General features: G+C 32.6%; 1 protein-coding gene across 1 annotated transcript in view; it reads right to left on the reverse strand.

The window, feature by feature from the left end:
- The window catches only part of SEMA3A (semaphorin 3A), a 466,663-nt gene that overhangs the window by 402,064 nt on the left and 50,969 nt on the right, over window positions 1-13,630 (reverse strand). The window contains exon 2 of the mRNA XM_004739631.3: window positions 9,627-9,660. The gene's annotated coding sequence lies outside the window, so the exon portion shown is untranslated. The remainder of the gene's footprint in view (window positions 1-9,626; window positions 9,661-13,630) is intronic.

A 13,630-nucleotide genomic window follows, 5' to 3' on the forward strand; every position in this document is an offset into this window, starting at 1 on the left:
TAAATTTCAGGGAAAAAAATGTAAGTGTGAAAATTTGAATGAGGCTCAAGAGACTATATAATGTCTGTGGAGATTTAAAAAAAAGAATCTAATCAAAGTTTTAGAAGTGAAGAAAGTAAAAGTGAAAAATTCAGTGCATCTGGGGGGAAGGAAGAACTGGGAAGTAAAACTAAAGAAAATATTGACGAAGCTAAAGTTAAAATAACAACCACTACTATGAGACATAGAAGGATGAACTGAAGAAGGCTGATATATGTCTAATTGAAATTCCAGAGGAAAAAGAAAAAAAAAGGCAATATCTGAAAAGAAAGATTAATATAATCATGAATTTTTAGATCTAACTATGAAGTTACAAATATAAATCTATAAATGAAAGATATCTAACTTTATTCTGGAAGAGTACGAAATTACAAACAGGGTTAATAAAAAAAATTATGAAAAAGTTATAGCAATATAAGGAATAGTAGTTCTAGATTAGTAGTTATAATCATATAAAATAGTAATAGAACCTCAAGGACAAAAAAAATTAGAAATGGCAAGAGAGAAAAGATATACCCTTTGCAAAGGAATAGTAATAAATTGGCATCTCAACAGCAACAATGGAAGTTGGAGGCACTGTAATAATATTTTCAATATTGAAGGAAAATCACTGTTTAACTTAAAATTCTATGCCTAGAACTTCAAGAAGCAGGTGAAAAAAAATTGTATTCAAGAGAAAATGTGAAGAAATTAACCTACCAACTAACTCTCATTAAGCAAACTTCCAAAGGCTAAAGTATATATAGCTGGAAAGCAAGCCTGGTTGAAGGTCTGACATGTAAGAAGAAATCATAAAAAAATAATAAAGGTTTTATTTCTCTCTTTTCTATCTGTATATTCTTTATTTTATTTTCTTTCCTTAGAGAGGTATCTGGGACCCATGCTTTAATCCTCTGTTTCCTTATCAAGGCATTATTTACTTCATCAGGTATGAAATAAGGTCAAAATTCTTAGCAGGGTACTAGCACTTCACAAATAAGAGGCATGTGTTAATTTTTTGATCATGCCTTCCTTGATGATTTTGATGATGCCTTTATATTATTGTCTGACATAAGGTAATAAAAGGTGTAGGATTTCATGTTCTGTGTCCAGTTAGTTATATAAATGACAATATGACCTATATATTCTTTTGCAAAACAAACAAACAAAAACCAGAAAAGTATGACTATTGTTTGAGATTTCAAAATCTGGATTTACATTTCCAAGTTTGTAATGAAACTTTTTTTTTTAAAGATTTTATTTATTTATTTGAGAGAGAGACAGTGAGAGAGAGCATGAGCGAGGAGAAGGTCAGAGGGAGAAGCTGACTCCCCGTGGAGCTAGGAGCCTGATGCAGGACTCGATCCCAGGACTCTGGGATTATGACCTGAGCCGAAGGCAGTTGTCCAACCAACTGAGCCACCCAGGCATCCCTGTAATGAAAATTTTTAAAGGCATACTAAAACACCAGGCCAGAAACTCAAAATGATGCACAGTGAAGCAGCATTCCGATATGCTTATAATATCAAATGATAACCTACTCTATCTTGTTACTTCAGTTGTTTAGTTCCCATTAAATGTGTGATACACAGAAAAATGAAGTGTGTGAAAAGTATCAGTCAACTGCTCAATAAACATTTATTGAATGTTTCTTTTGCATTGAAACTTCTAGCATTTTTCTGAAATTACTCTGTAGTTTTGCCAGAGTACTCTCCGTGAATTTCTTTCCTTTTAATTGCATACGTACCATGGGCACAGCGTGCCTCTGACACACAGCGTGGCGTTGTGGAGAGGAGTCAGACAAAACTCTAGGTGACTAACTTTGAGAAAGTCCTTACAGAGTTTCGTTTCCTTATACGTAAATCTACATATTGGAATGATAGGCTGTCTCTGGTAGAGTGGCACTTAGCCCATGAGGGTTTGTGATAATTAAGTGAGATAAATAAGCTTTCATGCAAAGCTTATGAAACTGGGTATGACATATGGTAAACAAAACGATTGTTTCCTCTTTGCATTTTTGCATGCCAGGCACTGTGCTAGCTGACTTGTGTCTTATTCAATTTACTTTTTCAAGTGACTTGGTCAGTTGTTTGAAAAGTAAAAATGAGCAAACTAACAAAACAACCAAACATTTGACTTCAAATTCATTTTCAATTCCTGTCTCTCAACTTCCAATCATGTTTAATCCAGCTACTTCCTCACTTTCCTATCTCTCTGGTCTTTTAAGGCTTTCATCCTATCCCTCCTTGTTGAAAGTAATAATAGCTACCATTTCTTATGTGCCTGCCATATCCCAGAACCTACAGCAAGAACTTTATGCTGTTTTATTTGACATAAATAAATCTGGTACCTTTTTCTCACTTTTCGTCACTGTGGCCTATGACATTTCTGACTACTCACTTCTTGGAAAAGTGTTTTCTCTCGTTTTCAGAGGTACCACACATTTCACATACATCACCTCCCTTCTCAGTTTCTTACTTTAAAATCACAGTTGCGTGACAGTCCAATGAACTGTTTTACTTCTGCATCCCTCCAAATTCTGTCGTCCTAGGCCTGCCACACTACACAAATCCCAATGGCACCTTTCATATCAGACCATTTAGTGTTACTTCCTTGGCATTTTTACAACTGTGCAAATGTTTTTGTTTTTATTAAAGATTCATTTACTTATTTTCAGAGAGAGAGAGGAGGGAAAAAGAGAGAGGGAGAGAGAATCTCAAGCAGACTTTCTGCTGAGCCCGGAGCCTGACACCCAAGAGACATCACGACCCTGAGATCGCCATCTCAAAAGAGACCGAGAGGCAGACACTTAATCAGCTGCACCACCCAAGCACCCCAGGTCCAGATTTTTTTTTTTTTCAGATATTTTAAAATCAAAACTTAAAGGGTTAGTAATTTTGGCATTATTAACATTCATCTTGGCATTTACTTGAAATTCATGGTCAGAAGAATGTTCTCCTCCTTGGAACTCATTTAATTACCCATGGGTAGAAAACAATCTATTGTTTAAGTTCTTCTTGAATTAAAAAGAAAAAAAAAATCTATCTTTGTGTGCGCTTGATTTAATTGTTTCCAAATGAGATGAAAGTAAATGTGTTTTCTGAATTAGTGACATTCTTGGACCAAATAAGTTAGGTGAGAAAAATTATAAAACGGAATACAATTGGTGGAAAGAGATATCTTTGAAGCAAATTAATTTAGAGAGAAACTACTATAATTATGTAAGAATTTTATTTCTTGGGGCACCTGAGAGGCTCAGTGGGTTAAATCCTCTGCCTTTGGCTCAGGTCATGATCCCAGGGCCCTGGGATGTAGCCCTACATCAGGCTCTCTGCTCAGCGGGGAGCCTGCTTCCCCATCCCCCTGCCTACCTCTACCTACTTGTGGTCTCTGTCTGTCAAATAAATAAATAAATAAATAAATATTCTTTAAAAAAAAAAAAAGAATTTTATTTCTCAGAGAATCATGCACTTGGTCCCAAGTTTTTTTTGTGTAAAATACAAGAGTTTTAGTATCATTAAAGAAATATGAATATTATACTTTTCTCTCAAAAATTTTTCATTTTTTTAATGTTTGGAAAGAATAATACAGATTGCATTAGGGAGTAGCATTAATTATATAATAAATTCATTTTAAAGACAATTTTCCCACTGGAAAAGCCAAAATAAATGAGAAAATATTTCTTTAGGCTTTTTACAAGAATCAAGAACAACATAACTAATGTTACACCTTTTGTATTATATGATCAACTGTTTGCTATTTAAAGGAAAACACAAATTCACATGAATCATTATATTTTTATATCCTAATATATATGCATATTATACATTATATATGTGTGCGTGTATATATATACATATAACTATACACACTGTATTTTTTCTTTATAAGCAGTTGTTGTGGTTGTTCATCAGACGGCATTTTTCTTTTATAATTTTCAAGATAAAAGGCATTCTTTTAATGTCAACCAGTGCCTATATGGTAATGTATTATACTGTTAAGCAAGCAACCTGGATTTAATTCCCAGCCCAGATTGCATACTCCCCAGGCTACTTTGTTCAACACCTGTAAAGAAGAAAATAACTAATGCTACATGAAAGCACCAATTTTAGTTTTAAGGAGGGGTGCTAGTTTCCAATAAAGGAATAAAGTGTTATTTTGCTTTGTTTTCTGCTGGAAATGCAGTAGTTGTGGCTTTCAGCAGGAGATATAAAGCTACCCTACAAAGGGTTCCCTTCCCAGTGTATCCACTGCTCTGTGCACTAGCACATGTTTTTCTCATAAAGGGAAGAAAAATGCAGGTATTAGAGTTTCTAATTATATGTTTCTACAAACTGAATTAACACGGAAATGGCAAATTGCTTGGGGGAGCATTTAACCCCATGCCTTTAAAGCATTCAAAAGTATTTGTTTCTTCACACTTGGTCTCTTAAAAGCCATTTGACTATTTTCCCAGGATATCTGCACCTAAAAAAATGGCTTTATATTGACACAGTGGCAACTATTAGATGGAATTTCTCCTAGCTTTTCTTGAGGGGGGTATAACTTTTCATGGGTCCCAGATCTTAAGTTTGAAGAGAAGGTTATGGATTTGTAGTAAGTCAGTGTGTGAAAAAATGTTTGTATGCTTGTGCATTTATGTGTCTGTGTTTAAGTGTGTGTTAAGAAGAAAAAGCTAAGCGTATCTCAGAAACATCAACGGAGGTGTAGAGACAGCCTTTTTCCCTATGCAATACTTGATCTCTGGAATAGGGGAAAAATGGTAGGGTTTACTTGGGTTTTTTTTTTTTAATAATATTATAGGGTGTTTGTGGTTATGGACTTCTATTTTAACAATTAAACATACTTAAGGGATAAAGTAGAAAGTTTTACTGGAGCAAAAACTTGTGTGGGATGTAATCAGACATCTTATCGTCAGAAATGATTTGTCTTGTAGGGATACTAGAATGCTAGTTCTCCCTTGCTCCCTAATTACTATGAGTCATTACATTGACTCTGTGTTCTGTTATTTCCATTATGGTGTTTCCAAAGTACAGCTAAACTGGTCTTTTATATTAAACCCGTTTTAAAAAATAGACTCCTAACATAACAGTGCTTCTTAATATTAATGTGTATATATGATGATACATTCTTGATTCCACTGTTACAACAAAACAGGTGGAAAAAGTGAATGAGCTCAAATTTATTAAACTTTTTATATTTTAAAAGATACGTAAAAATGTCATTGAAAAATCCCAAGTTTTTTCCTATAGATATTGAGAAATTTTCTGATTTTTTTTTTCTCGTATGCAAACAAGAAAGAGCTGGATTAAGAAAGACATTGTTTTAGATTCAGGTTTGTTTTCTTTCTTTCAACAAAAGGTCATGGATCACCTATAAATGGGATCTTGATGGATCCAGTAAAATCTGTGAAATTGAATCCTAGCGATATAATAGATTCTATAAAATAGGCACCTTGTATCTCTCTCTCTATTTCTCCATTCTCTTGTAGTTCTTCCCTAATTCAAATATGTGCTTATTTTTAAAATGCATGATTTCTATAAAGTTCAGCAACATGTCTCACTTTCTTTCTTAAGAAACCCACTGTGACTTTTCTTAAACTTTGAACTCCTAGATGGTATTTATGATCATTTAAATCGTATGCCTTGATAAGGCTACAAAGCAAAGTAATGGCTTGAAAAGCCTATTGATGAAAGGTTGGTGGGGAGGCAGTGTGAACCACATACATGGATCATGCAAGAGGCGACGGGAGGTCACAGGTTTTCAAGGAGTAAGGATCAAGCAGGGTCAGATTGGTTACAGCCAATTGCACAACCACATTCTTCTCCATTCATCCCCAGCTGAATCCCTAATTATGACCTACACAATCAATGCCAAAGCACTAAAGAATACGACTGTATTGTTCCATGGTGAGTGCTTAGGAGAAAAGCTGGAATTTGATACTTAGTCACAGTTTGCAAACAATGTGGTTGAACCACCTGAGGGGTCACATTTTTACATTCTGAGGCAATTTATTAGTAATGGTACCTGTCAGTCAGAAATCCCCCCAAAGCTCTTTCATTACTAGACATGACTTTGATATAGAAATGGTTCAGAGTAAGAGGCAAATAAAACAAGAGCTAGATCATTTACGAAGAAATATCAGCATATTCCATTTATCCTTTCCTGATGAGCAATCTTTGTAGTTGTGCTCTAAGTGGTGTAAAGATTAGACCGGATGAGTTATTTTAAAAGCAAGTCTTTTTATTTGTCTATGAAGGATTTTTGAAGTTCCTAAACTGTTTCCATGACTTCTTCCATTTTAACTCAAAGTATAAGCAGAAGCAAATGGTTATATGGTTGAGATTTTACCTTACGCAATGACACTTTCTTAGGCCATAGTGCTCCACAGAAATGGTTCAAAGTTTAAGGAAACTTGTTTAAATTTAAAGTGTCCCACACACATAAAGATGTCAAACAGCCTTCTCCCAACACACACACACACACACACATGCAATGCCCTTACATTTTCAGTACACAGAGCAAACTTCCATTTCTGATTGTTGAGTCCTTTTTTTTTAAGACAAATATAAAGAATTAATAAAAAATTGCTTTTCTATCCTCCAAAGGAAACACCACCTTTTACAAACATGAAATATTTTAATAATTCTCATTTAATTTTCTATACATGCTCCTGAAATTGTAACTATTTTTTAAAAGGATTTATTTATTTGAGAGAGAGTACAGGAGGGAAGAGAGAGAAGGAGAAAGAGAATCTTAAGCAGATTCTTTGCTGAGCATGGAGCCCCACATGGGGTTCGATCTCATGACCCTGAGATCATGACCTGAGCAGAAATCAAGAGTTGGATGCTTAACCAACTGACCCACTCAGGTGCTCCTGAAATCATTACTCTTATGTTTCTTATTGGCTAAAATATTATTGTGGAATAGGATCTTTATATAGTCCCAAAATAACACCCACAGATAGCTTGATAAGTATGTGCAATAAAAGGTAACTTTATAATGGAAAAATCCCATTAACCAAGTTACTAGTTATCAGTCAACCAGAGTACCAAATGAAATCCTGGAAATCATTTTAACCACATGATTAAACTTAACATTCCCACCAAAAAAGGGCCATTGCTGTTATATAAGTTTCATAAAATAGTAAATACACAATATCACCTACAGTATTCTTGTCAAAATTGTGCAACCTGATTTTAATCATGACTAAACGTTCAGACAAATCTTTTGGATGGAACATTCTAGAACATAAGTAGCCTGCATACTTAAAAGAAAAAAAAGGTCAATATCACAAAAAAATAAAAGAGTGAAATGGGGGGACTATTCTTCCACATTAAAGGAAACTAGAGGGACATGTAAAATAATATAATACAGGATACTTAACCAAATCTTGGATCAAAATAATCGAGCCAATAAAGAACTATAAAGAATACTCTTGAAGCACTTGGGGAAATTTGAATAAGGACTTACGTTAGAGAAGACTACTATTAAAGTATAATTTTCAAGAAGTTAAAAATGTGACATGGATATAAAATAAATATATATGTCAAAGAATTTATCTAGCTTATTAGTTAGTGAGGAATCAGTAAGCTCTTAAAGTTAAACCACAGATTATATGATGAACTAAGTTATTAATAGGCAAATTAATGAAAGATTATTAATATTACATTGCTGGGTTAGATATAAGATGATGGCAATACAATATAGGGGTCATGGTTATCTTTTTCAATAGACAGAAATCATATGCATCTGTACAGACAAAAATCTCTAAGTTAACCACTTCTATTTTATAAGGCACAGAAGGTATAAAATAGTTGATAGAAAATTTACCATGTCATACTACTGAGTGTAAAAAAGGAAACTCAGTAATCTCTTTTGTCTGTTAGCGAGTTTCAGATCTTTTTTTTGACATTGTAAAATCAAAATCAAAGTTCTTGGGTGTGATAAAAAATTGCTATTTAAGTAGGAAAATATCCTACCTTTGAGAATATCCATGCTGATATATTTTGGGATTGTGTTTCATAATGTCTACAATTACTTAAAAACCATTCAGAGAAAAATATTGCTTGGCAATGGCAGAAAGCTAATGTGGCAAAACGGTTGATACCCAATAAATCAAGTTGATATGCTATATAGGTACTAATTCTGATTATTTTCAAACTTATCTGTAGGTTGGAATTTAAAAAAATAAATGTTTGCAGACATGAAGAATGACATTTTTGGCTTGTTTTGGCATTTTTCTTATTTAAATTTTAAGATGAGATCAGTTTGCTTCTGTGCATGTCCTGGTTTTCTAGTCATTGAAGATAGTATAATTCTGAGCACAGGCTCTCAAGTTCTCAAGTGAGAGGGTTTTTTTGTTTTTTTTTTTTAAGCAGGTTTGAAACATCAAAATTGCTTGTAAATCAAAATTACAAGCTGGTTATCATTAGACAATATAAATATATACTATGCTTACTTTTCTCACCTCTATGACAGGGATGTAGCATCCAAATTAGCACATTTTTAATACTCAATAAATGCTATCTAATTTAATTTCATATTCTATATTTTACACCTTATGTCTTTAGTCATTATAGCAGTGGTCTCCATTTGGTTAATTAAACTCCTAGGATTTCTTTAAAACATAATGTGGTCCTAATTCCACAAGACCTCAAAAGTACATCCATGAAATCTAGACTTGTTTGCATTGATTTATGAAAATCTTTGATATCTTTTGTAACTGGCAAGATATTTGTGAACTCTTTTTGTTGGTGGTTACCCTTTGCCAATCAGCATTTCTAAAAGGAAGTTATAGTCACATGCATTTTCTCTGTAAATGTGAAGATTTGAAGTTGAAAAAAAATCTGTCAAACATGGAATTTTGGGTTTAAAATAAGACAGGAGCTATCTCAATTAGACTAATAACCTTCTGTTAGATTGGAAAAATTATAGAAACTCGAGATTCAGAAAAATGCAATGTTCTCAAGTTTTTATTTTTTTCCCCTTTTCTTTGAAAATGGACAGGTATGATTTAAAACAGTATTTGGAAAGATGGCTTCAGAGTAAAGACAAACATTTCACAGGGGAACATGAAGCAGAGGCTGTTCATCTATTTTTAATCCACATGGAGCCACAGCTCTAATATAACATACTAATTAGAAGAACGATTCTGTTCCAAGGAGAAATAAAATTCAGTTCCTGGCTTTTTCATTAAGGATCCCATGGTACCTGCAATTTTTAAGGCACAATCCTTTGAAAAACCCTAATTTGCTTGATTACTGTAACTGGCTAAAGTACTTTCAAATTTAGGCTCTATACTAAATTTCTTTTTAAATTTAGGTGTTTTATAAATAGATATTTAATTCTGGCTCAGAAAACTCCACTCCCACCATGAATAAAAAGTGTTTTACTTACTTTGTGACTTAGTAGTTCTCTGCTTTATTGCAGATAAGTAGTTCAAACATGTTTTAGATGCTCTGCACTCATTGCAAGACTCACTACAAACTATAAATTTATTATAAATATAGATAGCTAAAATGCTGTTTGGTCAAGAATTCATAAGGTAATGAAAACCTTTTGGAATTTTATATTGATGAATATTACTGGATAAAATGTTTACTTACATGACAGAAGACAGGAATATTCCCTTGAAAGGTCCTAAAAAAATAAAGAGATACAGATGGGTTATAAATTTATTTCCTTCCATCAAAAATTCTATGATGAGTTTATATTTCCATTACAAAATTTATTTTATTTCAACTATACACTTACTATCATAATAATTTCTGTTCAAAAATTTTAATTGTATAGTAATTGGACTTAATACCCTGGAAAACATTTTTATTTCTTACATTTGAACAATTTCAATTATAATAACAAGTTACTAATTTAAAAAATAGCAGTTTTTCAATTTTTCATTCTATATTGGTATTAATAATCATTTATTCCCATGCATCAACTTAGATGTGAGTATTACTACTTACTTCAAATTAGTTTATAGGTACAAACATTGTAGTAGTTATTGAAATTTTGACTTATAACTCGCTTTTTATTTTTCTGATTTAAAAGATAAATGCATAAAATAAATTATGCATCTATTATTGGGGATATATAAATTTATAGTTTATGACATCAACATAAAAGGAAGAAGCAGAATCATACAGAAGCAGAGTTTTGTAAGCTAATTTGGTATCAGTGAAAATTATACTGTTCTAACTTAGGTTATTAATTGTAATCTGTATGGTATGCAGAAAAACACAGCTCTAAAGACACTGTATTCAAACCCAGTCAGTCTAAATCCCAGCCTGTGCTCTTACCCATGTTATGCTACCTATCATTGTAAAAAGGGATTTGAATGATTCACTCATTCATTGAGAAAAGTTGTGTATTGTCTATCTAATGAAAACTATTTTAACAAATTCTAGTATTACACTGCTGAATAAAATATTAAACATGTTTGCCAGTAGATTATAGTAATCATTGTAGAATTTCAGTTCATTATAATATAATACACGCATTTGTAAAAAATGTGTGTGTTATATTATAATATTTTCCAGTAAGTCCAGCATGAAAGGAGCTATATCTGGTTTCAGTGCAATAAGAATTCTATGGAAAGACTCAAGGGGATTGAACTTGGAGATTAATTTGTCACTATGCAGACTCTGATATGTCCTCAACCACACTTCCTATCCCTCTTCCTCCACAACCACCTTGACTTCTTTGCTGTTCCTTGAAAACTCCAAGCACATTTCTGCCTGAAGCCTTTGTATTTGCTATTATTTCAGCATAAATACATTCCCTGAACATGACCTTAAGTCTCCCTACCTCATGGAGGTCACTTTGCCAAAGAGTGGTTCTTTAGTCACATTGTAAAAAAATAAAAAATTTAAAAATAAATAAATAAATTACATTCCTCCCCAGAGATTCTCTACTTCAATTTCTTTCTTAAACCTTTACTTCCTGTCATAGCAGTTTAAATATCTGCATACCTATCTATCTTTCTAACCATCCATCCATCATCCATTTATGTTCACACATAGTAATTTTTGATTGATCTGGTCAATGGACCACAACCAATATTATATAATTTTTATTATATGTAAGAAATGAGTAAATAAACCTAACAGTGCACTAATTATGTAGTTATAAGATTAAGACAAATTTAAATATTCAATCAGCTATTCTACCATTTTGTAAAGCACATTTTTATTCATGTGTATTTTTAACAATTCAAAAGAAGAAATTTTTCACTACACTACTGTTCTCCTCTCCAAATGTAACTCATGAAATCAGTTACAAATTGAATTTAAGCTCCTAATGAGCTCCAACACTACTTCCCACCTTGATTGTTAGTAGAGAGAAGCTTAACACATTATACTCATTGTATTAGCTTTTGATATTTAAGCCTTATAGAACTAATCAACCATTTCAGATAAATCCCTCTGAATACTTCTAAATACTTTAAAATAATTAAAAGGATATTCTGACATATGTATGACCTAAACAACATAATTAACTAAGTAACATTCTTTCCAAGCAAGGAGACATTTTTTTATAAGAACTACAGAACTCCTATATAATGCTAAAAGAACAGATAATACATTTTTCTAGACAAACATGATTGTTTAATACTAAAGATAGCTAAAATTTCATAGAATAGAAAAATGACATTCCATTTGTCCTTAAAAAGATATAAACGTGATCAGTTTAGGTAAGTGTTTTCAAACTAGGTAGATTATAATTATTCAGTCAGATTGATGTAAAAAAAAATAAGGAATTCCAACCTTTCCCGTGTAAACAAGTAATCTGTATTTGATGTATTTGATAATTTATTAAACAAATAGGGTTCATGAGATGGATATATGAGAAACGGATTGGCTGAGAGTGCCAGATGTTGGAAAATGGTGCAGGTTCAAGGTCGAGTCATTTGTCTCAAAGACTTTCATATTTCCTTCCATACCTACACATACACAGAAGAGGGTGAGAGTGTGTGTGTACATGCATGCGAGTGTGTTTTACTGTGTTTGAGTCAACATTTAGTTTTGGCAAAGAAACAAACAACTAAGTTGTATAATATTTTCAAGATCTTTTTGCTATGTAAGCTTTATAAGCCTTAAATATCTCAAATATGATTCACTATCATTATCCCAGAGTCAAATGAAATAATAGAATTTAACATTAATAGCACAAGGCACAGCTATTTGGAGACATAATTTCTCTTAACAATCTAGCTGCCCTAAATATTTTACACAAAGGGCAGCCCTAATTAGAGGACATTTTGGGAAAATAGATGTTTTTTAATGATTTCAAGTTTGTATGAGGAAGAAAAATAAAGTGTATTTAAACATGCCTTTTCTGCCATGACCACATGAGAGGAAATCTAGTTTCCATAATTATGATTCACTGACACCTGAGTCATCAAATGATGTTTTATGTCCTGTTTGATGTTCTTGGAATCTTATGAGTCTGTCTTTTAAAAGTTTTCTTCTTTGAACTAAGATGTCATATTTTGCCAACTTCAAAATCCAACTAGTCTTTATAAAGCTTACACTCCTTTTACAGCCAGAAATCATTGAATTTGAATGAATTTCAATGAAGAAACATTTTGTTTTTGTTTACTTTGGCTAATGGATAGAATAAATAAAGGATGTTTCAAAGTAGAGCTTGAATGGCAAGGCTACCTAAATTTTATGATGGAAACATAATAAAACTAGCCTAAAAATTTAATCTACAATAGAGAATAATAGATGAAGCCAGCATCTATAATTATTAACAGAAGAGAATGTGGTAAAACTCAATTTAAGCAGCATTCATTGGTATAAAGATTCAAAGACTTGAGTATTCTGCCTTCAAAGGGCTTCCAATTGAGCAGGAAGAAATATACAAAAGCAGACACTTATAATGCATCATAATAAGTACACTGATAGAACTACTTGCAGAATAACACAGAAGAGAAAGTGATGGCCTCTCCCTGGAGAAGTCAGAGCAGATTATACAAGATGAGATATAGTTGTAATTGCACACTGAACAGTCAATAGTTTTCCAAGTAGACAAAGGAGTCAGATTCCTAGATGCCTTGTAAGTAAGTACAAACAAAGCTTAATAATGATGGGAAACATTCAACGTTTTAACATAGAAGTGACAAGATATGTGTTTTAGTCAATATGACAAAATGTGATTTAATCATAAATGTGATTTAATCAATCAGAGTGCAAATTGTCTTAGAATGCTTCTCTAATGTAAATGGGGCAAAAATTAATACATTCCTATTGTGACTGACCTTAACCATAGTGTTTCCTTTATCTACTTATCCTATGTTCTTTTGAGGGACTAAATTCAATTGTTTATATATGGAAACAATGGAAAAATTACTTATTCTACAAGAGAAGTTGTTTATTTTTCTGAAAGTCTTTTCATTTGTCTTCCCCAAACAGTTTTAAACTATCATTTATGTTGGGTTAAGTACCAGTAGTTCAATTCCATGATAGGAACACAGACAAAGCAGAATCCCTGTGACTGTCACCTAAAACAGCTTCTCAGTTCTATGTGCTTTTATTTATCATCCTTCGGAATAAAAGATCACAAGAGGTTTTACAATAGGGTCTCTGGATGGTTGAGGTGATTCCCA

The sequence above is a fragment of the Mustela putorius genome, unplaced genomic scaffold (genome assembly GCF_011764305.1).
Source record: "Mustela putorius furo isolate JIRA1106 unplaced genomic scaffold, ASM1176430v1.1 tig00003845_pilon_pilon_pilon, whole genome shotgun sequence".
NCBI classification, from domain to species: Eukaryota; Metazoa; Chordata; class Mammalia; order Carnivora; family Mustelidae; genus Mustela; species Mustela putorius.